Source organism: Hyperolius riggenbachi, chromosome 12 (assembly GCF_040937935.1).
Source record: "Hyperolius riggenbachi isolate aHypRig1 chromosome 12, aHypRig1.pri, whole genome shotgun sequence".
Classification (NCBI taxonomy): Eukaryota; Metazoa; Chordata; class Amphibia; order Anura; family Hyperoliidae; genus Hyperolius; species Hyperolius riggenbachi.
The window spans coordinates 64,528,825-64,554,825 of record NC_090657.1 but is presented as its reverse complement, the minus strand read 5'-3'; the positions used below and the strand labels follow the sequence as shown (position 1 = coordinate 64,554,825).

The 26,001-nt window shown below is 45.2% G+C and overlaps 1 protein-coding gene across 1 annotated transcript in view; it reads left to right on the top strand.

Moving 5' to 3' along the window:
- SNTA1 (syntrophin alpha 1) overlaps positions 1-26,001 on the top strand; it is a 102,272-nt gene that overhangs the window by 594 nt on the left and 75,677 nt on the right. The window lies entirely within an intron of this gene.

Below are 26,001 nucleotides of genomic sequence, written 5' to 3'. Positions count from 1 at the left end.
TTTAGTAAAAATGCTTTCCACTTTAGAAAAAGAAAAAAAAGTATATACAGTATATGTTAGAGCTGGTTCAGATGGGCGGTAAATGCGGCGTTTTTGGCAGGTGATGAAAGCCATGTTGGAAAATGATCCACTGGCTTGCCATTTGAATGAATGGAAGCATTTTTTTTAAACGACTGGGATAGCTTTTTAAGTAAATGCCGCATTAAATCCCTTCATCTTGGACGCTGTATGTAGCTTCGAAGACGGTTGCGTTCCAGCAGTTACGTGCCCCCTAGGGGCTCAAACCATGAAGAAACAACAGGAACCGATGCCGAATCCTTTTCTGCTTGGTAGCAAAAAAGTGTTTAGCGTTGGCTAAGAGCCGCTGACATCTTGGAGAAGCCCATCTGAACCAATTGAACAAAATTTTATTTTTTTTGTGGACGCTGGAATCATAGGGGTCAGAACCAGAACTTTGTACATAAATCTTGGAAATTATTAATTAACTGATAGAATAATAAAGCTGTCAGTTAGTCCATCGCTTGCTCCTGCATCTGATGACCAGCAGTCAATGTTCTGGTTCAGCCTTCACTTTTTCCAGTTATTATGATTCCAACAACCAAGGGAAATCCAGACATTAAAGCGGAATATAACCCTGCATTTCAACTTTGCTCTAAAACATTATTTACAGTATATTATATGCAACCAGCATTTTTTTTTTTTACTAGACCAGCATTGGAAGGGTTACACAGGGCTTTAAAGTCCCTAGAGATTTCTGCAACCGAATCCGAACTTGAGTTAGATACTTTTTGTTTACAAATATGTGTTTATTATGACTCATCTCTCTCACTGAGAAGGAGCTTGGAGGACAGCCAAAGAGATGTATCTATTGATAAACAGTTACACACTAACTAAATAGAATGTAACCATCTGAATGTCTGCACGGAACTTAAAACCTCTGTGTTTAACCCTTCCAATGCTGGTCTAGTAAAAAAAAAATGCTTTTTGCATATAATATGCTGTAAATAATGTTTTAGAGCAAAGTTGAAATGCAGGGTTATATTCCGCTTTAAAGATGATGTCCTAGTGTACTACCGGTAGTCTGTAAGATAATAGTTCTGATATTAATGCAAAATGATGCAAACTGTGCATGCAAATATATGCAGCTTGAAGATGGACTTGTTGACTTTAGCGGGAGTTGATTGGGCGTTTTTTCAAGCTGCATATATTTGCAGTTTCTATACAGAATTTTAATAATCCTGCTTGTAGTTATTTGCATCTCATTGACCATCTCTACAAGTTGATATTGGTAACTAGTTTTTTGATAGGGGTCTTAAAATCTCTTATCTAGCCATTATGTTTTGACTTTGATGGTTGTAGTGGTTGAGTATGTGACCCAGTGGAAAACCTCATAGGGAACAGTTCTTTAATCGCAGCACCTTCTACAGCACAAAGTTTGTGATTGGCCAAATAGTGTGGGCGTAGTTAACTACAACCTCATCTGAAGCCTTGCAGTTTGAGAGGGTACTTTCCACCGAATCTCATTAGTGGAATTTCCCTATGAGGTTTTCTGCTGGGTCATCTCAATAAGACTAGTGATTTGTGCATGGCTTAAAGAGACACTGAAGCGAAAAAAAAACTATGATATTATGATTTGTATGTGTAGTACAGCTAAGAAATAAAACATTAAGATCAGATACATCAGTCTAATTGTTTCCAGTAGAGGAAGAGTTAAGAATCTCCAGTTGTTATCTCTATACAAAAAAAGCCATTATCTCTACGACTTTCAAAGTCGTGGAGAGGGCTGTTTTCTGACTTTTATTATCTCAACTGTTAGTTAACTATTTACTTTTCCTCTGGCAGAGGAGAGGTCATTAGTTCACAGACTGCTCTGAAAGAATCATTTTGAATGCTTAGTGTTGTGTAATCTGCACATATTAGAGAATGATGCAATGTTAGAAAAAACACTATATACCTGAAAATAAAAATATGAGAATATTTTCTTTGCTGCTAATCTTCTAGTAATTATTCATAGTACACAACCAATTCATTATATCATATATTTTTTTTCGCTTCAGTGTCTCTTTAAATTGTTGATACACATCGGAGTGATTTTTGACTAGGTCATGCATGAAATGTGGTTAAAACTAGAGATTGTGTGCAGAGCACTGTTCTAAAATAGGTTGGACTGCCTTTTCTTCTCAAGTCCTGTTCCACTTGCAGTGTTTTTAATTCAGTTTTCGGATCAACCACAATCGATCGCAAGGGCAGTGTGATTTAACGTAATAATCGTGGTGCCCTTTTTAAAATTGCGTGATTTATATTTTTACGCAGTGCAGTGCACATTGCATTTTTTTCATGCATTGGGGTCTGGACTAGGGCAATGGGAGTGCAAACAAATTGTATAGCAAATGCAGTGCGGTGTGTTTTTGCAATCCAGCAATGTGTTTTGTTTATTATTTTTTTTTAATTTGGTGTGGAGTGTGTATGGATAAAATTGTGATCACAGGAAAATGGGGTCTTCCTAAAACCCCGCCCATCAATACATGCCACAAACCACGCCTCTGTTGCACAGCTTAAAGGGAACCTAAACTGAGAAGGATATGGATTTTTCCTCTTAAAATAATACCAGGTGCCTGACTCTCCTGCGGGCGGATCGCTCAAACTCAGTCACGCGAACGACAGTCTGTACACACGCTGATTTGGCATGCGGACGACTGAAACATGGGACGTTCAAACGACCCGTCGTTCGGAAAAATCCGACGTCTGTATGGGCCTTAATACTTTTAGCCACAGCCCCTAAACAGGCATACAGATCAGGTGCTCTGACCCAAGTCAGACTGGATTAGCTGTATGCTTGTTTCAGGTGTGTGATTCAGCCACTACTTTGGTGAATTAGATCAGCAAGACAGCCAGGCAACTGGTATTGTTTAAAAGGAAAAATCCATATCCCTCTCAGTTAAGGTACCCTTTAAACTGGACAGAGATTTCTTTCTTTTTTTTTTTTTGTTTTTTTTTTTTCGTTATTATGCAACCTAGTTTGTTCCTTCTGATTGTCAAGGCTTGTTCACACTTGTCCATATTTATGCAGTTTTCGATAGTGACATGTGGCTAGATCGAGCGCTGATGTGTGGGAGTCCTTGAACAGGTGCTTTCCAAAAGTGTTACTTGTAGGCTCTGAGTGAGCTTACCGTGCCTAACGAGAAAACTGACCCTGCCAATTGGTATTTGATTTGGAAGTATCAACTGTTAGTGGGTTAGGCCTGTTTGTGGCTTGAGTGGTTGGGAGGGGGTTGCAGTCTGTATTTATATTTGCTGGATGATCCTCTTGTAAACTAGAATTTTTGGTATGTGAGAAAGCTGAACTGACGTTACTGTCGCACGGTGCCATTTGCATTGTGCATCCTGCAACCCTGGATGGCAAAGTCACACTGCACGTTACTAGTGTGATGCATACGATACATAGAATTATGCTTTACTTCAGTGGCGTTACTAGAGGGGAGTGGCAGACGGCTGTAATAACAGCGCAGGAGACTTGGGCGCAGCCTGCGCCACCATAGACCGTAATAGGAATTGCGGCTAAAGAGGCGCACAGTCAGTAATTTCGGCGCCGTCCGAAGACGGAGCTGAAGTTGCTTTTGAACACTGTAATTCGGCCTCCAGCAATAGCTGGAAGTCGAATTACATTATTCCCCCCTATCCACATGGACCTAGAGGGGAATAGTAATGAACGCCACCGGAAACTTGTGCAGCAGCAGGATAAGCCATACCGGCTGTATCCTGCGCCCAAGTCTCCCGACGGCGATTTCATATGTATGCGTGAGGAGCCCCAACTTCCCTTCCTTCTATACAGAGGATCATACTTGAGATCAGGTGTTTTTGTGGCTACACTTGTTATGGGTGTGAAGATCCTGATGGCCACACCTGTTTTATGACCCTTGTGAGATGGGCTCCAGGGCTGTGAAGAGCACCAAGGGGAGGCAAGGGAAGTGGCGTGAACATTGGGGGGAGGGCCTTGAATTGTATTTATGCTACTGCTAAACTGCAGCTGTAATTTTGCATGCTGTCCGGTAAACGCACAGCATGCTGCTTGTTAGTCCGAAGTAATCTGCCTCACCACTGACATATATAGATGTGCAAATAACATTTCCATATAATTGTACTCGCCTAAGAAGAGGGAAACCTCAGGATCCCCCAGAGGCTTCCTTTGTCTTCCCGACTCTCCCGTCACTGGCCGGGAGGACCCTCTTTTAGTTCACCACGCTCCCCTTCCTGTAAATGTGCGACTATACTGTATCTGCACGGCCACACCTGCACAGTAGCACAGAGCCACTCGGGGAGGAGCAGTTTGGGCATACTACGCATGCGCAGACACAGTATGGGCTTGTTCACACCTACAGTTTTTTTTTTTTTTTTTGCGTCAGCGATTTTAGAAATTTCCTTAAAAGCGCTCGTGCAATGATTCCGTATGAAAGTGTTCACATATGAGCAATTCGATTGCGATCTGCTTCCAAAAGTGCTGCCTGTACCATTTTCTGAGTGCTTTGGCTCAATGGAAAGTATAGCGATTTCCCCAGCACGTTCATGTACCATGTACAAGTGTACAATGTATTTACATTGTATTTATTCATTTCCGAATGAAAGAGTTCACTTCCTGACTGACGTCAGGAAGTGAAGAAACAAATCACTCTGCAAAAGCGTTTACACAATCACTCGACGCTCAGAAAACGCTGGGCATCGCTTGAAGAAAAATGCGATTAGCGCTTGCGGTTTTGATTTATAATGTGAACATAGCCTTAGTCCACGCTTGTACATGGTGGGGAGCGTGGCCATGAGATCAGAGCCAACAACCTTTTGTTGGATATGTTCAGTGGGTCCGTGTTTGGCAACAGTGAGGGTGGAGGAGGATGATACATGAAGCCTCTGAAATATCCACAGGTTCACTTTAACGTCTGTACCTCACTGTAGGTTTTGAAACGTGACCAGCGATCTGATATTGAGCTTAACATAAAGTCAGTGCTTCTAGAGGAAGTGACGGTCCGTTGACTTCTCCTTTACTGATGAGATAAAGGTTAAAGATTTTTGTTCTTAGAGTTTACTGTTGGTCAACACTTAATTCTGCTGTCCCAGCTTGCATGTAGACTGTTCTCAACAGGGGCACTCCTCATGTCTTCAGAGAATACTTGTGCCTGTCAGGCTAAGGCCACACTGTGTGCATTACAAAACGCCCGCACTACAAAGCAGGCATAATGAAATGCACACATTAGCTGTATCTGCGGAGACTGCTGAATTTCTGTGCTGACACAGCTGAGAGCTCAATTACACTTGTGATTACTTGAAGATTAGGGGAATTAGACAAGCTCTTCTCTCCAAATACACACTGGGTGCATATCTTTGTTTTCCTTGTGTCCTGTGCAAGACTTCAGGTCCACTTTAAAGAGGAGCTGTTAGGTATAAGGTCTCAGAGAAAATAAACACATATATCAGTAGCTAAAGATTGGCTGTACTTACATTACATATGCATTTCACTGTCCACGTTTGTACTTCACAGAATTTGTATATGGTATATGCAGAGATTGATGTTCCTGACAGCTCATGGCAGGCTCCATGTTTGTCTGTCTCCTATGAAGTCAAATGTGTTGTCATGTCCTGCCTGCTTCCTGATCACAGAAAAGCTCGTACTGAATAACACTAGTGTGCAGTGAATATTAATTAGCCATGTGGCTAGGAACAATAGCGGACTCCTGCAGTGTACTCTGCCCGGAGATTTATCTGTGCTGTGGCTGGACTGAGTTAGAAGCTGCTGAAACTTGATCCTGTCTTCTCCTTAGCAGCCGAGGGGAGGGCCCCAGAATGCTTTGCAGTATGGTATGCGGCTTGCGTCCTCTTAGGTCTAAGGCAGGGGTCACATTTGTCTTTCAGTTTCTACTCTTTTCAGAAAACTGAAAGACAAGTGTGACCTCTACCTTACAACAGCTAATGTAATTTATAGAGAAAACTGACAAATTGCGCAAGATGTCAGTTTTTTTTTCTGCGTGCGAAATCTGCATTCAAGTGTGACCTAGCTCATTGATTAACATGAGTTCTTAGTTGAAAACAGTTTTTCTGTGCAGAAAACGCGCACGAAAGCCGACAAGTGTGACCCCTGCCTACCAGCTTTGCTGATAAGCACACATTAAATGTAAGAGAGATTTTTATCTTCACTATTGCCTTTTTGGCTTCCGTCTAAACTGTTTAACACAGGAGAATAGAGGTTTAAATTTGCTTCTGCAGCCTGACAGTTATTCTTTAAGGGGGTTCTTAAATTGGAAGTACTTTGTGCTACATTCAACCCTTACGAAAATCGACATTTACTGTCATGGTGAACAACACAAAACACAGCACTGTGAGGCTGATTTACCTGGGTAACCACTCCTGTTCTGTCTCAGTTGTCTTTGCACTTGTCTTGATATATTGACCCTTCTAAAGATCTACAGAGGCATTGCTAGCCTCTAGATTAGCAAGGCATTCTGTTGCTATGGATATGGGTGTGTGGCAATTTCACATGGTGCATGACGGAGTGGTAAGCAGGAAGAACAGTGGATTCTGCCCATACTTGCATCAGGTGATCCAACATTCCAGATTACTCGCCTATGCATGGAGAGGAACAGGGCCACCATACCCATGCCAGGTTGCCAGGTTCTCAGCAGAGGTGTCCCCAGTTGGCCTTAGTGTCTGGCGTGTGTACAGGCAGGGCTGTGGAGTCGGTCCAAAAATCCACCGACTCCGACTCCTCAGTTTAGGATTCCTCCGACTCCACGACTCCGACTCCTCTAATTTGCATATTACAATTTTGTTGATTAAAAGTATGTAACATGAAATTCGTCTCTTAACTGCCAACGCTTAGGAATTTTACAAGACAGCTGAAGTGAGAAGGATATGTAGACTACTATATTTATTCCCTTTAGACTAAAACTAGTCCTTGGTAAGAGTACTTGTAAAAGGTACAAACCGGAACAAAGAACATCTATCAGGCCCTAGGCAGTGTAAGTGTGGGTACATGTAAGAATGATGTGCAGGTACTCTGCAGGGGAATGAGGAGATTGTAAACAGACAACACCTCTGTGTTCAATGTGGACAGCATTCTCAGTGGATTCCTGCAGCTCTGTGGGGAGTGCATATGTAGAGTATAATACTACTGTGTAACAAAGTAAACCTGAGACAGATGAAATTAAAGTTTTATACATACCTGGGGCTTCCTCCAGCCGCCTTCAGGATAATCAGTCCCTGTATGTCCTCCTCCACCACCTGGATCTTCTGCTATGAGTCCAGGTACTTGAGCCAGTCAGGCGTAGTGCGCATGCACACACTCCGCCGCCAGGAGCATACTACACCTGTGCAGCACTATTGCGCAGGTGCAGAATGTTCCCGGCTGTGGGAGCGGCATGCGGCCGGACAGCGCTGACTGGCTGAATTACCAGGACTCATAGCAGAAGATCCGGGTGGTGGAGGACAGCGAGGGACTGATTAGCCTGAAGGGGGCTGGAGGAAGCCCCAGGTATGTATAAAACTTTACTTTTCATCCGTCTCAGTTACCCTTTAATTTGTAGTCACCAAACCAAATTTTAACAACGTATCAAATTATTTGATTTCATCAGCAAAGGGAGTGCATACATTTGCATAAATCAGCATCAATGCAGAATTATTTCCATCTCGTTGACCATCTCTATTAGTGACACAGCTACACATCAGGCTTTATTCTTACAGCATAGATGTTATTTAGTATATATGTTACGGCCAGAACCCGAAGTTTGGCCAGAACTAGAAGTGGCCGGCCACTTCGGGTTCTGGCCGGCCAATGTGCGAACTGGCCGCTGCGCTGCGGCCAATGTGAGAAATGCAACAATTCCTGTAAGGTTAATGGGATGTTGTGGCCGCAGCGCAGCGGGCAAATGTATCACACATCTTTACTTTATTCAATGACATTAAGCCGCCCGGCTTTTTCTCTGCCTCTCTCCTCCCCCCCCCCCCCCCGCCTCTCTCTCCTCCCCCCGCCTCTCTCTCTTCTTCTCTTATGGGCAGCCTCCGGAGTCGTTCGTCGCGGCAGGGGAATCCTGCCGTTCTTGCAGAGCGGGTGCTGGCAGAAGCGATGTCTGCAGCCTCCCCGCTCTGCTCTCCTGCCGCGACGAACGACTCTCCTGGACACGCGTGTCCCCCGCCCGGCTGCCCATAAGAGAAGGAAGAGAGAGAGGCGAGGGGAGGAGAGAGAGGCGAGGGGAAGAGAGAAAGCGGGGAAAAAGCCGGTCGGCTTAATGTCATTGAATAAAGTAAAGATGTGTGATACATTTGCCCGCTGCGCTGCGGCCACAACATCCCATTAACTTTACAGGAATTGTTGCATTTCTCACATTGGCCGCAGCGCAGCGGCCAGTTCGCACATTGGCCGGCCAGAACCCGAAGTGGCCGGCCACTTCTAGTTCTGGCCAAACTTCGGGTTCTGGCCGTAACATATATAAGAGATTCCTGTGTACACATCATATATACAGTCACAATCAGAAATGTATATCTGACCTTAAAAATACGGGGACTGCTTTATTGAAGCAGCACAAGTAACTAATTTTGATTGGTTTATTTCATTTTTGTGGACTAAGCACAGCTATTACTGTGTATATATACATTATTTTTAATGACTATTATCTGAGAAATAGAACATTTTATCATATTTTTTTATTTTAATTACAGTTACAAATTCATTAGGAGTCGGAGTCGAAGTCGGTGCATTTTTTCCCGACTCCGACTCCAGGCACCCAAAATTGCCCGACTCCGACTCCACGATTCCGACTCCACAGCCCTGTGTACAGGGCTGGAAGTAGAGGGAAGGCCCTGGATAGTATAAAGGCTTCCCTTCCTCCATGCGGTTTGTCATTCCACCACTGTCTGCTGGTAAAGCTGCTTGGTCGAATAGCTCTTCAGAACTACTTTGTCCTGTGTAGTTTTGAACAGGGTTGTGGAGTCGGTACAAAAATCATCCAACTCTGACTTCTCCAATTATGAAGCCTCCAACTCCAGGTACCCAAAAATTGCTTCAACTCTTGACTCCACAGCCCTATTAGGGCTATGGAATCAGTACAAAAATCATTTGACTCCAACTCCGACTCCTCAGTTTATGAAACCCTTGACTTCGCTGGACGGAGTCGGAGGTTCGCGCTGACGTCACACCAGGAAGCAAGGAAGGTGGATGGTAATGTGCAGCTCTGTTTGTCCGCGGTTGGAGCGAGTGCAGCCTCTGTAATCCTGCGTGTATGAAGTATTAAACTGGAATCTGCTTTTACACCTGGGTCTTCCCCTTGGCTGACAAAAGTGGCTTGATATGCAGTGATTCAAGACTCGCTTCTGCGTATGAGTAAGTGCAGTGACTTGGTGGATATAAGAAATTGAGGTGAAGTGACTTTTCATTACAGCGATCCCCTGACAGAGAAATCTTCTAGTGGAGCGTACGCAGTATAGTCTCTTATTTTTGGACTGATTAACTGCAGTTCCCTAAGTGCTTTTTAAAATAAAATAAAAAATAACTGAGAATCCCCTACAAGAAGATAGACTACTCTAAGACCCAGTGGATCTGTAAGATTTTCACTACCTACTGTATGTGACAGTGACATAGGAAATAAATGTATTCGAAAAATATAAGTAATCTATGGTGCATTTTCCTCTGGGAGAAATATGCCTTTTATATGTATGCATTTTAATTTTCATGCAAAAATGGTCCTTGACGTGAGTTTTCACGCTTCAGGTATCCTTTAAGGCAAACCTGAAGCGAAAATAAATGCATTTTAGTAATGAATTGCATGTGTAGTACAGCTAAGAAATAGAACAATAGTAGCAAAGAAAAGTCTCTGAAGTTTTTTTTAACTCTTCCTGTACTGGAAAACAATGTTATCTATGCAAAAGAGCTTTTCTGAGCTGTCCCCCCCCCCCCCCCCCAGGTCCACTTAAAGTGAGAAGAATTTGAAGGCTGCCATATTTGTTTCGTTTTAAACAATACTAGTTGCCTGGCAGCCCTGCTGATCTGTTTGGATACAGTAGTGACTGAACAACACCAGGATCAAGCATGCAGCTAATCTTGTTAGATATGACAATAATGTCAGAAACACTTGATCTGCTGCATGCTTGTTCAGGGTTAATGGCTAGAAGTATTAGAGGCAGAGGATCAGCAGGATAGCCAGGCAAGTGGTATAGCTTAAAAGGAAATAAATATTGCAGCCTCCATATCCCTGTCGCTTCAGTTGTCCTTTCAGTCCTGTTACCTGAAGCGCTAAGGGCCCTTTTCCACCTGCAATCGCTAGCGTTCACGCTGAACGCTAGCGATTGCTGAATCGCAAAACCGGCGATTCCCCCGACGTTTGCGGCCGCGATTTTGCTATGCTATGCACTGCATAGCAAAATCGTGGCAATTATCGCTCCGCCGCGCGTTTGCGTTCCCGACAAAAGCGAATCGCGGTAGTGGAAATGACCTACCGCGATTCCTATGTTAAAAAGCAAACCGTAGCGATTGTAAAATCGCTAGCGGTTTGCGGTTTTGCGATTCAGCCAGCGCAAACGCGCTGGTGGAAAAGGGCCCTAAGGGCTTGTTCACACCTAGGGCGTTTTCACCTTTTTTTTTTTTTTTCAAGCCCCGACAATTTTGTAAATTGCACTAAAAGCGTTTATGCAATGATTTCTTATGGGAGTTTTCGTATAAGCTTGGCTGACCAAAGCGCTGCCTGTACCATTTTGGGGGCGATTTGCCTATAACGGCAGGTATAGGGAAATCGCAAAACGCTTGAAAAAATGCTTGGTATAGCGATTTCCCCAGTGCTTTTAATAATAAATACATGGTATTTATTCTTTTCCGGGTCAAAGAGTTCACTTCTTGCGCCAGAAAGTGAAAAAACAAATTGCTCTTCAAAAGCGCTTAGAAAAGCGCTTTACAAAAAGATCACAACGCGTGGGAAGGCGCTAAAAATAGTCGCGCACAAAATCGCAAACTGCCAATCTCCCAGCATGTCCCTCACCACAGCTCTGCCGTCAGCCGTTCGCCGCCGCTGCCTCCCGGTCCCCAGCGATGACATCAGGCCGACCTCTAGGTCGCTGTCAATCACCGCCACGTTGACCGGACTGCGCAGGCGCAGAACTACTAGAGGTCGGCCTGACATAATCGCCGGAGACCGGGAGGCAGCGGCGGTGAATGGCTGACTGCAGAGCTGCGGCGAGGGACATGCTGGGAGATTGGGGCTGGAGGAAGCCCCGGGTAAGTAGCACTTATTTTAAGATTCGCCTGATAACTCCTTTAATCTTCCTGGCGGTAAGCCCGAGCTGAGCTCGGGCTATGCCGCTGGAAGGCACCGCTCAGGCCCCGCTGGGCCGATTTGCATTATTATTATTATTATTATTATTATGCTACACGCAGCTAGCACTTTGCTAGCTGCTTGTAGTACGCGATCGCCGCTATCCGTTGCGCCGCAGCCGCCCCCCAGACCCCGTGCGCTGCCTGGCCAATCAGTGCCAGGCAGCGCTGTGGGGTGGATCGGAGTCCCCTTTGACGTCACGACGTTGATGACGTCATCCCGCCCGTTGCCATGGCGACGGGGGAAGCCCTCCAGGAGATCCCGTTCTTTGAACAGGATCTCCTGATCTCTCGATCGGAGGGCCTGGGGGGATGCTGCTGAGCAGCGGCTATACTACATGAAAAAAAAAATTACAAAAAATGGCTTTGATGCCCCCTGGCGGATTTTGATAAACCGCCACGAGGGTTAAACAGTGAGAGACAGCTTGTGATAAGGTTTTACTGCAGGAATGTTCAAAGGGTCATTATTTCTGCTTTGTTTTATACCTTTAAAGACAGTTTGGTTTTAAAACTGCAACTGTGACAGTATGATGCAGTGTTATAGAAAAAAAGCTATATAACTGAAAATCAAAATGAGACTCTTTTCTTTGCTACTAATGTTCTATTCATTTTCCATACTACACATACAATTCATTATATCATAAGGTGTTTTTTTTTTGTTTTTGTTTTTTTGCATCAGGTTTGCTTTAACTGATCACACCCTTCTCTACACCGCCTGTAGTGTGTGCCTGGCCTTGGGTACATGGCTTAGCAGCGCAGTGTCCCAGGAAATCATGTTAAAGTACCATCAGCTATGCTTGATATTCTATCTATGCCTCTGTAAATAAGTCCCCTCGGTGCTATATTTAGCCCCGCTATAGTTCAGTACTGCATGAGTGCTGCAAGTGATAATCCCCAGCTTTTATTTCTGAGTCAGAAACTGTATGTCGCGTATAAGTACATAATGTATATCCATAAAGTAAGCACATCTTCGCTGACAGCCTGACGTGTTCCAGGCTTGTAAACTTTTTTTTATGCGAGTTAAGTTTACTGCAGCAGGCATGTTCTATGTAGAGCGGGTGAAGTGTCTCTCCAGTCCCCGCAGGGAGCCGCCACCGCGTGTTCACTCTGAAAGGAGAGGGAGAAGGGATCAAGGAGTTGTGTAGTAAGCATATTCCATGTAAACTTTAATGCAGAAATTCCTTTGCTGTGAGAGTGAGAGCCAGTACAGTCACAATCACAAGGCAGCTGTTTATCAGGCGTCCCATGAGGGAGGGTGGAGATAGAGAAATGTTTTATGGCAGATCTGATGATCTAAAGTTCGATAGCAGTTCCTGCTGGAACAGTTCAGCTGTATTCAGAATCACTATTTATGTAAACGCCGACTCTGGCCAAATCTCATGAGTGAAGCGAGTGGTGGATGATTGTTACCTGGATCTGTTCTTGATTGTTCAGGGTGACCGTTTACCTATGGCTGCTAGGCAGTCGTGCTGCTTGGTTTCCAGATGAATAGCCAGTTCTGTCCTATGGAAAGAGGGGGGAGTAGAATGAGGCCGTGAGCTGGGGAACATAATGGTAGTTGCCGGAGCTTTCTTGCTCTGTAGATTACCGAGTGAGAAGAGGTCGTTGTTGATAATTATTATTTTTACCGTATATATTAACAGGACCGGAAGGTTATCCCCCATCAAAGACCAGCGGATCCCATTTCCCTGGTGATCTAGTGTCGTCCCCCATCCCTTCCTGAAACATTCCCTGGTAGTCTTGTTCATGAAGAGGAGCGGCAGTGGGGTTGGTGGACACAGGAAGCCTCTGCACTATCCAGCAGCTTCCCTCTACCTAGGTAAGTATCTTACAGGTTTGCTTTAAAGGACAACTGAAGTGAGAGGGATATGGAGGCTGCCATATTTATTTCCTTTTAAGCAATGCCAGTTGCCTGGCAATCCTGCTGATCCTCTGCCTCTAATACTTTTAGCCATAGACCCTGAACAAGCATGCAGCAGATCAGGGGTTTCTGACATTGCCAGATCTGACAAAATTAGCTTTATGCTTGTTTCTGGTGGTGTTCCGACACTACTGCAGCCAAATAGATCAGCAGGACTGCCAGGCAACTGGCATTGTTTAAAAGGAAACAGATACGGCAGCCTCCATAGTCTTTTTACTTCAGTTGTCCTTTAATGGTGGCTGTACATCAGGTGACTTGGCGGCCGATCCACCATCCCATTAAATTACTATAATCTGGTAAAAATTGGTGCCGCCAAAAGCAAGCCTGATCAGCGATGCAAACAATATCGGTACGAAATTAGTTGCATGTATCGATCGGACATGCTGCAAGATGTAGGACCGACACTCTCTCATTTGGGTGTGCAGCAGTAGCGGCGTGCAATATTAGGATGAGCAACAAGCCCAACGGAACCCCCTGGTGCTGTCCCCCTAATGTAAAATATGCCCCCTGTGCAATATACTTTACCTATCGGTATCTGCCACTGGCTCCATCTCTGCATTTTTCCTCCCATACACACCCCCGCGTGTTTACTGCATATACATGGGCGCATGTGTGACGTCACACGCCCACATTATGCCGACAGCCGGCAACTGCATGCAGATAGTGTCCTGGGCTAGATTTAAACTGCAAGGCAAAGAGTGCCATCCCCTACACCACCGTGCTGCCTGTATATTGTACTTGTCCCGTGGTCCGCTATGATGTCGCAGCTAATATGTTCTATTCCTCAAACTGTCAGGTCTGTCCCTCAAAAAATGGATTGCTGTAAACCAGCCAGTGGTGGAAACCATTGTTTTGTTGCATCTGATTTTTGTCTGTTCAAACATGCTGAGCCGCTGACCTATTGATAACCCGTTCATTTAAGTAAAGTGGTAAAGATTGTTTTGACGAGCTAAAGTGTGTGTTTGTGTCCCAACGACTGCAGAGGTTAGAGGAGCAAAGGCCAGCAGCGGGCCTGCGATCTGTAGACTAGACTCTGCCAAGCTGCTTCCAGCTGAACAGTATTGCTTTCAGGCTGGCCACATTGAATTCCAATAACATGTTTAAAAAAAATAGTTTTCATTATTTCCTTAAAAGGGCACTATGGTGAAAATTTGTAAAATATGTGCAAACCTATACAAATAAGAAGTACGTATTTTTCCAGAGTAAAATGAGCAATAAATTACTTTTCTGCTATGTTGCTGTCACTTACAGTCAGTAGTAGAAATCTGACAGAAGCGACAGGTTTTGGACTAGTCCATCTGTTCAGGTGGGATTCTCAGGGATTCATATATTTTCAAAAGCACTTAGTGAATGGAAGTTGCTCTGTCCAACTGCTAAAAAAAACTGTGCAGCCAGCAGAGAAGCTGGTCAGCATCATTGTTTAAATCCTTTTTATGTGGTACAGTTTTTTTCATCCAATCTTACCATTTCTATATAATATAAGCGAACTGCCTAAATGATCCTTTCAGTATATTCACTTAATTTACCCTTCTACTGGATAGAAATGGTAAGATTGATTGAAAAAATTGTACCATGTATGGGCACCATTAGGGAATATATTTATAAATAATAAAAGCCTTGTATATTGTATATGTTTGCGTATATTTTAAAATTTTTCGCCATAGTGCCCCTTTCACAATACAAATTGCTGTGAGTGCCCTCTCTCTCCTTGGTTCTGCATCATCAATTGCAATCATGTGACAAATACAGATGTCACCATGCTGACCCTTTGCCCCGCCCCCTTATCTGCAGGTTGGCATTGGGAAGTAGATGCGTTGCTACCTGTCTGCCACGATCCTCCTCCGTGACTGAGTGTCTGGGCCTCCTACTTCTGATATTCTCTGGTTCCATCACTCTGTACCCGCTGTGTGATCACAGTAGCAGGGGCTGACGTGCAGGACTCAGAGGAACTCTGCAGATCAGGTGGTGCTATAAAAGACACTGTGAGGACTGTATTACAGGGGCAGAATCGGGGGCAGTATAATACTGCTGAAACTACGTCCACTTTGATGACCTCCTTGCACGGTGGAAGTTGTTAGTGGGACCATGGCCTTTCACCCAGCCATTCTCTCATTCCCTTCCCATTTCCTATGGGAAGGCATTGTCAGGACAATTCCATGCATGGTTGGTGCTTGCCTCATGTGATCCTGTGAGTTGCGAAGGACTCCTGTAGTTGAGTATGAGGAGGCTTTTATGGGCTAGAGTTCCCTAGGTAATGTGTGGGTGGACAAAGAATTTAATAAATAAATCTGAAATCGGATGTTACTACTGTGACTTGGTTATGCTCTGGACTGCTTTTATACTTTGGCAGGAAAGGGTAGCTCTGCTTTAGTTAAAGCACACCCGAAGTGAGAGGGATATGGAGGCAGGGCTGTGGAGTTGGAGTTGGAGTCGTGGTTTCAGAAACTGAGGAGTCGGAGTCTGAAGTCGGAGTCGCATGATTTTTGTACAAAATCCACAGCCTTGTTAAGTATTAGACTAAGGAGTCGGAGTCGAGGAGTCGGAGTCTGAGCAATTTTGGGTACCCGGAGTCGGAGTCGTGGTTTCAGAAACTGAGGAGTCGGGGTTGGAGTCGGAAGATTTTTGTACCGACTCCACAGCCCTGTATGGAGGATGACATTTTTATTTCATTTTAAATAATACAGATTGCCTGGCTGTCCTGCTGTGCCTCTCTCTAGTCATAGACCTTGAACAAGCATTCAGATCCATATTTCTAATGGAAGTTTGAATGGATTAGCCGCATGCTTGTTTCAGGTGTGTGATTCATACACTACTGATGCCAACATAATCAGTAGGACTGCCAGGCAACCGGTATCCTATACAATAAATTCCCTGTGTCGCTGCGTCCAGCTTTCCCTGTGTCCCTGTTTTTTGCTACTGCGCATGTAGCAAAAAACAGGGACACAGAAAGCAGGACGCAGCTGGACGGGACCAGGGAGCGAGGCGGGCGGGCGCGACGGGTGCGTGCGGCGGGCATGCGCATTGGCGGCCGCAGAAAAAAGACCTAGAGCCCGTTTTTTAAATGGGCTTGGGTCTACTAGTTTTAAAAATAAAATAAATATGCCAGTCGCCATATTCCTCTGTTCAGGAGTCCTTAAATATATTCATACTAAGCTTGTTATGAAACCATGGTAACAGTATAAAGGAAGTACGTAAATGAAGATGGAAGGAAAGCTGGCACTGCTGCAAATGTTCAATTTATTGCTTCAGATTTCAAAAAAGTGCAAAAAGTACAACATTAAAAAAGCTGCAATTGGTGCATGTACCAAGTGAGAAGAGGCGTCGTTGGTGGTGGGTGCAGGGCGGCTACCGTAGAAGCGCTGTTTAGCACGAAATGACCGTCGGGCATCCTGTGCCCTGCACCCACCACCATCAACGCCTCCTTCTCCCTTGGTACGTGCACCACCAATTGCAGCTTTTTTAATGTTGTACTTTTTGCACTTTTTTGAAATCTGAAGCAATAAATTGAACATTTGCAGCAGTGCCAGCTTTCCTTCCATCTTCATTTACTTTCATCCATATTCTACGGCTAGAGCACGCTGAAGAGGTTCTTGAGAAGGGGTGTGCTTGAAATCCATCTCTAGCCACTGCATGTCCTACATATAGAGTTATGTATGCTATGCCACTGTAGTGCCAACCTCCAGCTTTTCTCCTATTCGGGAGTATAAAGGAGGTCCCTGGACTCTCCTCTTTTGTGTTATTGGCTCAGGTGCTACACAGAATTTATGAAGTGAACTCTGCAGCAATTTATTATTTTTGTGTATTTGCATAACGCGTGTATTTTCACGGTTGCTTTTTTACAGGGTTCATAGTCATGTCACTTAACTTAGAGGAGCAGTCAATCTGTTCTCTACCATAGGGCAGTCTAATGTCCCTAGCCTAGTCTAAATGTGGCCACACACCATACAATTAAAAAATCCAATTTTTCACCAATTCGATAATTAGATTGGGTGTCCTGAAAAATCGAGAGCATTTATTTTTCGATCAATAAATCCAATTGAATTTCAAGTGTTTTTTTTTTTTTTGTTTTTTTGTTTTTTTTTTCCAATTTTTGGAGATTGGACATGATGGAAATTTCAGACCAACTTTATCAAGAATTGTATGGTGTGTGATGAATTTCTTGATGTACAGTTCCAATCCTTTTTTTTTTCCTGAGCATTCAATTATTTTATTCATGATTGGGGAAAAAATGAACATAGGTGTGTGGTACATTGGTCAGATTTTTGAATTGTTACAATCAGTCAGAAAAATGTATTGCTATGCTTGAATTGAACAGATATTTTAAAAAATTGTATGTTGTATGGCCACCTTAAGGCTGGCTTCACAGCGGCCAGTTGCATAATGCAGGAGTTATGAGTGCGAACTGAAATGGAGACTGGACTTAAATGACAACTGTAAGGGGGGGAAAAAAAAAAAGTTGAACTTTCCTGACAATCCTGTGCCTGCAGCGGGACAAAACGTTTGCGACTGTCACGGCCCACTGCGCTGGCGTGTCCTCAATGAGGATGTCGGGGGGGGGGGGGGGGCAGTAGAAGCCCCAGGTAATTTCAACTCAACTCACCCCACCACCCCCTCCAGTACTCTTTTAATACAAAGCCAGCATGGAGCGAGTTAGAATAACGTGATTGGTTACAACGCAGAGATGTGACCAGGCCTATAGCCTTGTATGGGGCAGGGAGTTGATATGCAGAATTATTTTAAGCACTGTGAAATAGCCCTAAAGGCATTTTGTTTTAGAGAGGGTAAAGGGTGTTATCTGTATTTTTTGGGGGGAAAGTAGGAGGAAAACAGGATAGCTGGAGGAAACCCACAGAAACATAGACTTGCAGGTTATTTTTTTAGTTATTATTATTATTATTATTATTATTATTATTCTTTATTATTATGTCAGTGTTTGCCCATTGTAAAATCTTTCTACACCACGATTTACATTCTGAAACTTATCACAGGTGGCGACATCTTTACTGCTGGCAGGTGCAGCTCTGCGGGATGTTTGTTTCCTAAAGCCAGTAGAAAATATACAGTATAGCTAATTGATAAAACAGAGAAACCGAGAGCCCAATATAGTGTAGTATGTATTGGATCAGGGAGAATTAGTGTGGAGTAAGTATTATACTTACAAACATGGGTTACTGTTTAGGCAACCACTATATAGGCCGGTGGGGAGATTAGACCTGTCCCCACTCAGGATTAAGATGTCGCTCTCTGAAGAAGGAAAGGAGGGTTTGTCAGCCTTCCAACCACCAAGGGTGGATATCTTGACAAGTAGATGTACAGAGGCGCCAAAAGGATAAAATATGCTCAAATGTTTAAAATATTCGGGTGGCGGCGGTGGACCGGCCACTCAGAAATAGACTCGATGCTGTCGCTTAAGATAAAGACAATTTATTCACATACTCCATGAATAGAACCGCAACACGTTTCACGGGTATATTCCCGCTTCCTCAGGCAATAAACAGACAGGAGTACACAGTACAGTCTCAAGGTCACAAATAGCGCTATTCGTGACCTTGAGACTGTACTGTGTACTCCTGTCTGTTTATTGCCTGAGGAAGCGGGAATATACCCGTGAAACGCGTTGCGGTTCTGTTCATGGAGTATGTGAATAAATTGTCTTTATCTTAAAGAGACTCTGTAACAACAAAAAGATCCCCTGGGGGGTACTCACCTCGGGTGGGGGAAGCCTCAGGATCCTAATGAGGCTTCCCACGCCGTCCTCTGTCCCACGGAGGTCTCGCTGCAGCCCTCCGAACAGCCGGCGACTGTGCAGACTGTTCAATTCAATATTTACCTTTGCAGGCTCCAGCGGGGGCGCTGTGGCTGCTTTCGCTCCGAAGGAGGCGGAAATACCCGATCTCAGTCGGGTCCGCTCTACTGCGCAGGCGCCGGAGACTTGCGCCTGCGCAGTAGAGCGGACCCGACGGCGATTGGGTATTTCCGCCTCCTTCGGAGCGAAAGCAGCCAGAGCGCCTGCGCAGGAGCCTGCAAAGGTAAATATTACGTCACCGCTGTACGGAGGGCTACAGCGAGACCCCCGAGGGACGCAGGACGGCGTGGGAAGCCTCATTAGGATCCTGAGGCTTCCCCCACCCGAGGTGAGTACCCCCCAGGGGCCGTTTTTTCGTTACAGTTCCTCTTTAAGCGACAGCATAGAGTCTATTTCTGAGTGGCCGGTCCAACGCCGCCACTCGAATATTTTAAACATTTGAGCATATTTTATCCTTTTGGCGCCTCTGTACATCTACTTGTCAGTATAGCTAATTGGCCTAGGCTGTGACATCACTGGGAGGGGGGGGGGGGGGGCTACATACCAATATACAGCAATATATAAATAGAGGTAGTGTTTCTGATGCTGAAACCAGGAAAATAAATGCAACAGTGGATGCCTCATTAAAGAGGATCTGTAACATTAAAAAATTCCCCTGGGGTTACTCACCTCGGTAGGGGGAAGCCTCTGGGTCTTATCAAGGCTTCCCCTGTTTGCCTGTGTCCCACGGTGGTCTCCCTGCAGCCTTCTAAACAGCGGGCATGTAAATATTTAGCTTACTGGCGCAGTAGCGGCTCTCGGTTCGGAAATGGCCTATTCCCGTCAGGTCCGCTCTACTGTGCAGGCGCAAGTCTCCTGCGCAGCAGAGCAGACCCGATTGAGACCGGCTATTTCTGAGTGGAGAGCCGCAACAGCGCCCCCGCTGGAACAGGGAAAGGTAAATATTGCACAGCCTGACAAATTGTCGGCTGTGCATTCCGTGGGCTGCAGGGAGACCAACGTGGGACCGAGGAGGATGGGGGAAGCCTCAATAGGATCCAGAGGCTTCCCCCTCCCGAGGTGAGTACCCCCCAGGGTAACTATTTATTTATTTATTATTATTACAGAGTCTCTTTAAAATCTTTGTATTGAAAATATAAAGAATGTTCTCTTACCCTATTCCTGGCTTCCTGAAATGAGCCACAGAAAAGTCACTGGTAATGTATGCCTAATACATACATACTGCTATTGAAAAATCAAGGGTCACTGGCAGATCTGATCAGAGTGATTGAATCTGCCTGGATTTGATTGGGGACATGGATGTGTATGGCCAACTTGAAAGAAACCTGAGGTGTAAGACCTATGGAAGCTGCCATATTTCTTTCCTTTTAAACCATACCAATTGCCTGGCAGTCCTGCTGATCTTTCTTGTCAGTAGGGTCTAAATCGCACACCTGAAACAAGCAGGCAGCTAATCCTTGTCTGTTTGGTCAGACATCTGATCTGCATGCTTGTTCAGGGTTCTATGGCCAAAAGCATTAGAGGCAGAGGGTCAGCAGGACAGCCAGGCAATAAGCATTATTTAAAAGAAAATAAACATGTCAGCCTCCATATCCCTCTCACCTTTGGTTCCCTTTATCCCATTTTTAATTGAGATTGGTACAATACTTTGCTAGTGGAGTTGGTATATTTCAATTGTGCTTAAACCTGTAAGAAAAAGTGCCTCTATGGGGTATTTTTTTTTTCTTTAATAATAGTATTAAGTTACAGGTGCACTTAAAATTTTTGGTTAATACTGGAAAGGGATCTATTAATCCAGCTGCGTGTGTTTCCGCTGGTAAGATGTGAGCACCTGATGTCCTGGCTCTGCACACCTGCTGCAGCCTTTATGATGAACTCGCGGCTTCCCATGGGCTGCGTGAGTCACTTACTGGATTCTGGCATCTGGTGGAGTTTCCAGGGCTCCTACTTCCAGCCTGTTTCCACCTAGCATAGAGCTGTTCATGTTCCTACTTGGTTGTTTCCACTCTTGTATTCTCTATATCAAAGTGTTACTCCAGTCTAATAGTTCTATTTTAGTATTTTTAGCATAACTTTAATGCCAGTTGCACACATAACATTAGCACCACATCACACTGCAGAAATCTGCCTTCATATAACCCTGCGCCAAGGTGGAGCGACATGGTCATATGCATAGTGCTGCCCCTTGGCTGCTGACATACTTTCTGCTGGGCATTGCACCGCACTCCCATCGTGCACACTGCCTGCGTCACCCATTGATTTTCATTACTGCATAATCTGTGCATTAGGCATGAATCGTGCGATAACACGCTACATACAGCCTGTGCGTCGGCATTGCAGCAATTTAGGTACTTCACTGCTATCACTAATACAATTATAAGAAAAGTGTTTGTGGCTGCAAGAGACAGTTGGTGGGTTCGCTGCAACAAGTATTCACAGTAGTAAAGGTTTCAATGACTCGCTGTGCATTCCACTGGGTTGGCTACATAAAAGGAAACTTTTGACATAGTGTAATATTTTACAGCACAATCCATTAGTCCACTGCGTGTAGGGCTGCCTTCAGGGCATCAAAGGGGGGACTGCTGTATGGGGCCCGAGTGAACCTGTGTCCCCGGCAAACAGGGCCACACATGGGTTGCCCATTAATGTGATGAGATGTGCCAGGAGGCTCATCCAGGAGTTACCTTAGTCAGTTAGTGATTAAAGCAAACCGCACCAATGAATGGGAGGAAAGGATCTCGACTTACCTGGGGCTCCTTCCAGCCCCCTGTAGTCCATCAGCTCCCTCTATACCCTTCTGTTCCAATCCATTGTGCACTTGTGAAGTCCACACAATCTAGCTGGGTTGCGGGGCACTGCGCATGCACTGTTCTGAGCGGTGCACCTCTTCCATCGTGTTCCCATAGCTAGGAGCATTCTGTGCAAGCGCAGGTACAGTCTTAACGAACTGAAAAGCAGACTTACCGATGTTAGTATGTTCAGGCCTTCAAAGATTGCCATGTGGGGGCTGAGAGGATATTAGGTTTGCCCAGTATGGGGCCCTAAAATTTCTGATGGCGGCCCTGGCAGGGTGCAACACGTGTCAAGCTCCGTTCTCTCACTCCACTTCCCCAATCCCAATGCGCTCACCAGATAAAAGCCACCTCAGGTAGCAGGTGCATCTATCTCTTTAATGACTCCAATGGGGGCAAAGATGCTTGAAAGGGAACCTTAACTGAGAGGGATATGGATGTTTCCTTATAAACAATACCAGTTGCCTGGCAGTCCTGCTGATCTCTTTGGCTGCAGTAGGGCCTGATTCACACACCTGAAACAAGCATGCAGCTAATCCAGTCTGACTTCAGTCAGAGCACCTGATCTGCATGCTTGTTGAGGGGTTGTGGCTAAAAGTATTTGAGACACAGGATCAGCAGGAGAGTCAAGCAACTGGTGGTGGTATTATTATTTATTATTATTATTATTATTATTATTTTTTTTTTTTTATATTAATCAATTTATATTGGTTTTCAAACAAAACAAGTACAACATGTACTTAAAGGGAATGTCCAAGCAAAATAAAAAAATGAGTTTCACTTACCTGGGGCTTCTACCAGCCCCATGCAGCCATCCTGTGCCCTCGTAGTCACTCACTGCTGCTCCAGTCCCCCGCTGGCAGCTTGCCGACCTCTGAGGTCGGCGGGACACATTGCGTACATTTTTACGCATTCCCGCTGGTGCAGGAACATTAACACATACATTTTTACGCGTTACTGGTTCAATGCGTAAATTTCCTCTCCTCTGCCAGAGGAAAAGTAATTAGTTCACTTACAGTTGAGATAATAAGTTAGATAACAGCCCTCTCCACGACTTTGAAAGTCGTAGAGATTAATGGCTTTTTTGCATAGAGATAACAACTAGAGTTTCTTAACTCTTCCTGTACTGGAAACAATTAGACTGATATATCTGATCTTAATGTTTTATTTCTTAGCTGTACTACACATACAAATCATAATATCATCATTTTTTTTTTCGCTTCAGTGTCTCTTTAAAGAGAACCCGGGGTGGGAATTACTAATACTATTGGGGCACAGAGGCTGGTTGCGCACACTAAGACCAGCCTCTGTTGCCCCATCGTGTGCCTCCATGTCCCCCCTGCTCGCCGCTATAGACCCCGCAGTGCTGGCGACACGCAGCGCGTCGCCAGCACAATGTTTACCTTAGCGCTGTCTGTCAGCGCCGCTCCCCCGCCTCCTCTGCATCGGCGCACCCGCCTGTGTCCCTTCCCTCCCGCTGATAGGAGGGAAGTGACGCGGGCGGGTAGCGGCGATACGGAGGAGGCGGGGGAGCGGCGCTGACTGACAACGCTAAGGTAAACATTGTGCTGGCAACGCGCTGCGTGTCGCCAGCACTGCGGGGTCTACAGCGGCGAGCAGGGGGGACATGGAGGCACACGATGGGGCAACAGAGGCTGGTCTTAGTGTGCGCAACCAGCCTCTGTGCCCCAATAGTATTAGTAATTCCCACCTCGGGTTCTCTTTAAGGGGCAACTGAAGTGAGAAGAATATGGAGGCTGCCATATTTATTGCCTTTCAAACAATACCAGTTGCCAGGCAACCCTGCTGTTCTATTTGGCTGCAATCGTGTCTGAATCTCACCAGAAACAAGCATGCAGCTTATCTTGTCAGATCTGACAATAATGTAGAAACGCCTGATCTGCTGCATGCTTGTCTAAGGAGGGTTGAAAGTGTGATGCTAGGTACAAACCATACAATTTTGTGTTAGATTAGATAATTTCCGACATGTCCCATCTTATTTTTGATCGTTTTTCTGATTGATTTCTCATAGAAGTGGATGGAAATTGATAAGAAAAGATAACAGAATCGAACTGAAAAATCGTGTGTACCAAGCATTAGAGGCAGAGGATCAGCAGAGCTGCCAGGCAACTGGTATGTAAATAAATATGGCAGCTTCCATATCCCTCTCACTTCAGTGGTCCTTTAATCCACACATAATGCTCCAAATCACAGAATCCATTAAACCAATGAAAAAATACATAGCGTAATACAGTAAGATAAACAGTGCCCTGTCGGCGAATAGATTATACTTGCAAAACCAACAGGGTCTAATGGCTTATTGGCATAACGTATGTAAGAGCGGTGCTAAACCAGGAAAATTCACATGGGGTATGGCGTCCCGCTCCCTCCTCGTAACCTGGAATCGTTTGCCACTGGTTCATTTAAATGCGTCAGGTGTTTCCTGGTGTGAGTTCAGATGCACTGGCTCTTCCCTACGTGTTTCGTCTCAGAGGTCTCGTCAGGTGCATGTGTGGCCAGTGCGTCACTCCCTATTTGACGGTGAGTAAGCACCGTGATCTGCATAATTCCACCTTCGGGAGTGGACAGATGCCTGGTCTGCCGTGTTTGGCTGTATGAACAACCGTAGCCTATTTGTAAGGCTATAGTTTGTAAAAAAAAAAAAAAAAAAAAGGGCACATTGTAACAAATGACTATAAGCCCTCAATATGTGTTATAGGCTGGATATCCATTTTAAAGAGCTTGACTGTCTGACAGGTGAGATATATACTTGCCTGTGTGGCCATGTTCAGGAGTATACCTGGATTTGCATCCCCACGCATTTCTGGTGAAGCACAATACATTTTGGCACAGCTGCTGTGAATGCCACCCCTTAGATGAGAAGACATGGTCAATGGGAGGCGGGTATATCTAGCCTACATGCAAATAAAATGCAGATCGTTTAGAATTGAGTCAGCCAAATTAACTTCTTTGTCGCTTTGAATTGGCCAAGCTGCCTACAATTAGCAAGAAAGTTGGGTGGGAAAAGTCTGAATGAGATAGTGAAAAAAATAAATAAAATCCATTTTAACTTAATTGGGGCTTTTACCGGCACCCTGCAGCCGCACTGTGCCCACGCTGGGGACAAAGCGATCATCCGGTCCCCCGCAGTGACTGTTTGGTTCCTGATGGGCCACTGTGCCTATGCGGCCCTGGCCACGCATGTCGTTCGATCACACTTCCGTCGCTGCGAGCGTCCTGCGCATGAGCAGTATCACACCTCGCATGTGCAGGGCGTTCCCGGTGAAGGGAGCGTGATCAAAGACGTGCGCGACCTCAACACCTACTTCCAGTTTAACACGCATGACCACAAAGATACATTGGGGTGTCACCCTCACTCCCCACCAGCGGCACCCACTGTGTCACCCTCACTCCCCACCAGCGGCACCCACGGTGTCACCCTCACTTCCCACCAGCGGCACCCACGGTGTGTCGCCCTCCCTCCGTACTTGCAGCCCTGTTTTACTAGTAAATGTATTAAAGTAGTTTTCTGTATTTTGAGTAATCCAGTGTGCGTCAGCAGGTTTTGTTGCTTTCATATTACAGTTTCTGTTAGGAACACTGTGGAATGTCTGTGTTTGTACACATATGGTGGAAAAGCAAGTAGAAATTGCCATTAATCCTTGCAGTGTGGAATGCCTGTAGTAGAAATTGAGCTCTTCTGCAGGTGACTTTGACAAAACAGGAGAACAGGCCTCCACTGTCACTTGCCACTTGCAGTAACACAAGCATGTGCATAAAATATTTCAGGGAGTTAATAAGGGCACACAGGGCTGCAGGTCAGACACAGAGTCTGCAGACAACTTTATAAGCCAGATTCAGCGTGTGACTTCTCTCCCTTCACTGTGCCATGAAAACTGAAGCTTCCTCCCATTGGCTGGAGAACATCCTGCTCTGGGATATTGGGTGACACGGGAGGTGTGGTACTCAGGCCACTAAAAAAACTGGTCTCACAACATGTGCGAGGGCTGGTCTGCCCTCCTCCTCTCATCCTCCCTCTCTGAGTCGGCTGGCTGTCCCTGAGAGCGCCCCTCTGCTGCTGCCATTCACTGCACCATGCCCTAGCCATGCTCTGCCGCCTGCGCTGTGTACTAATGAGGAG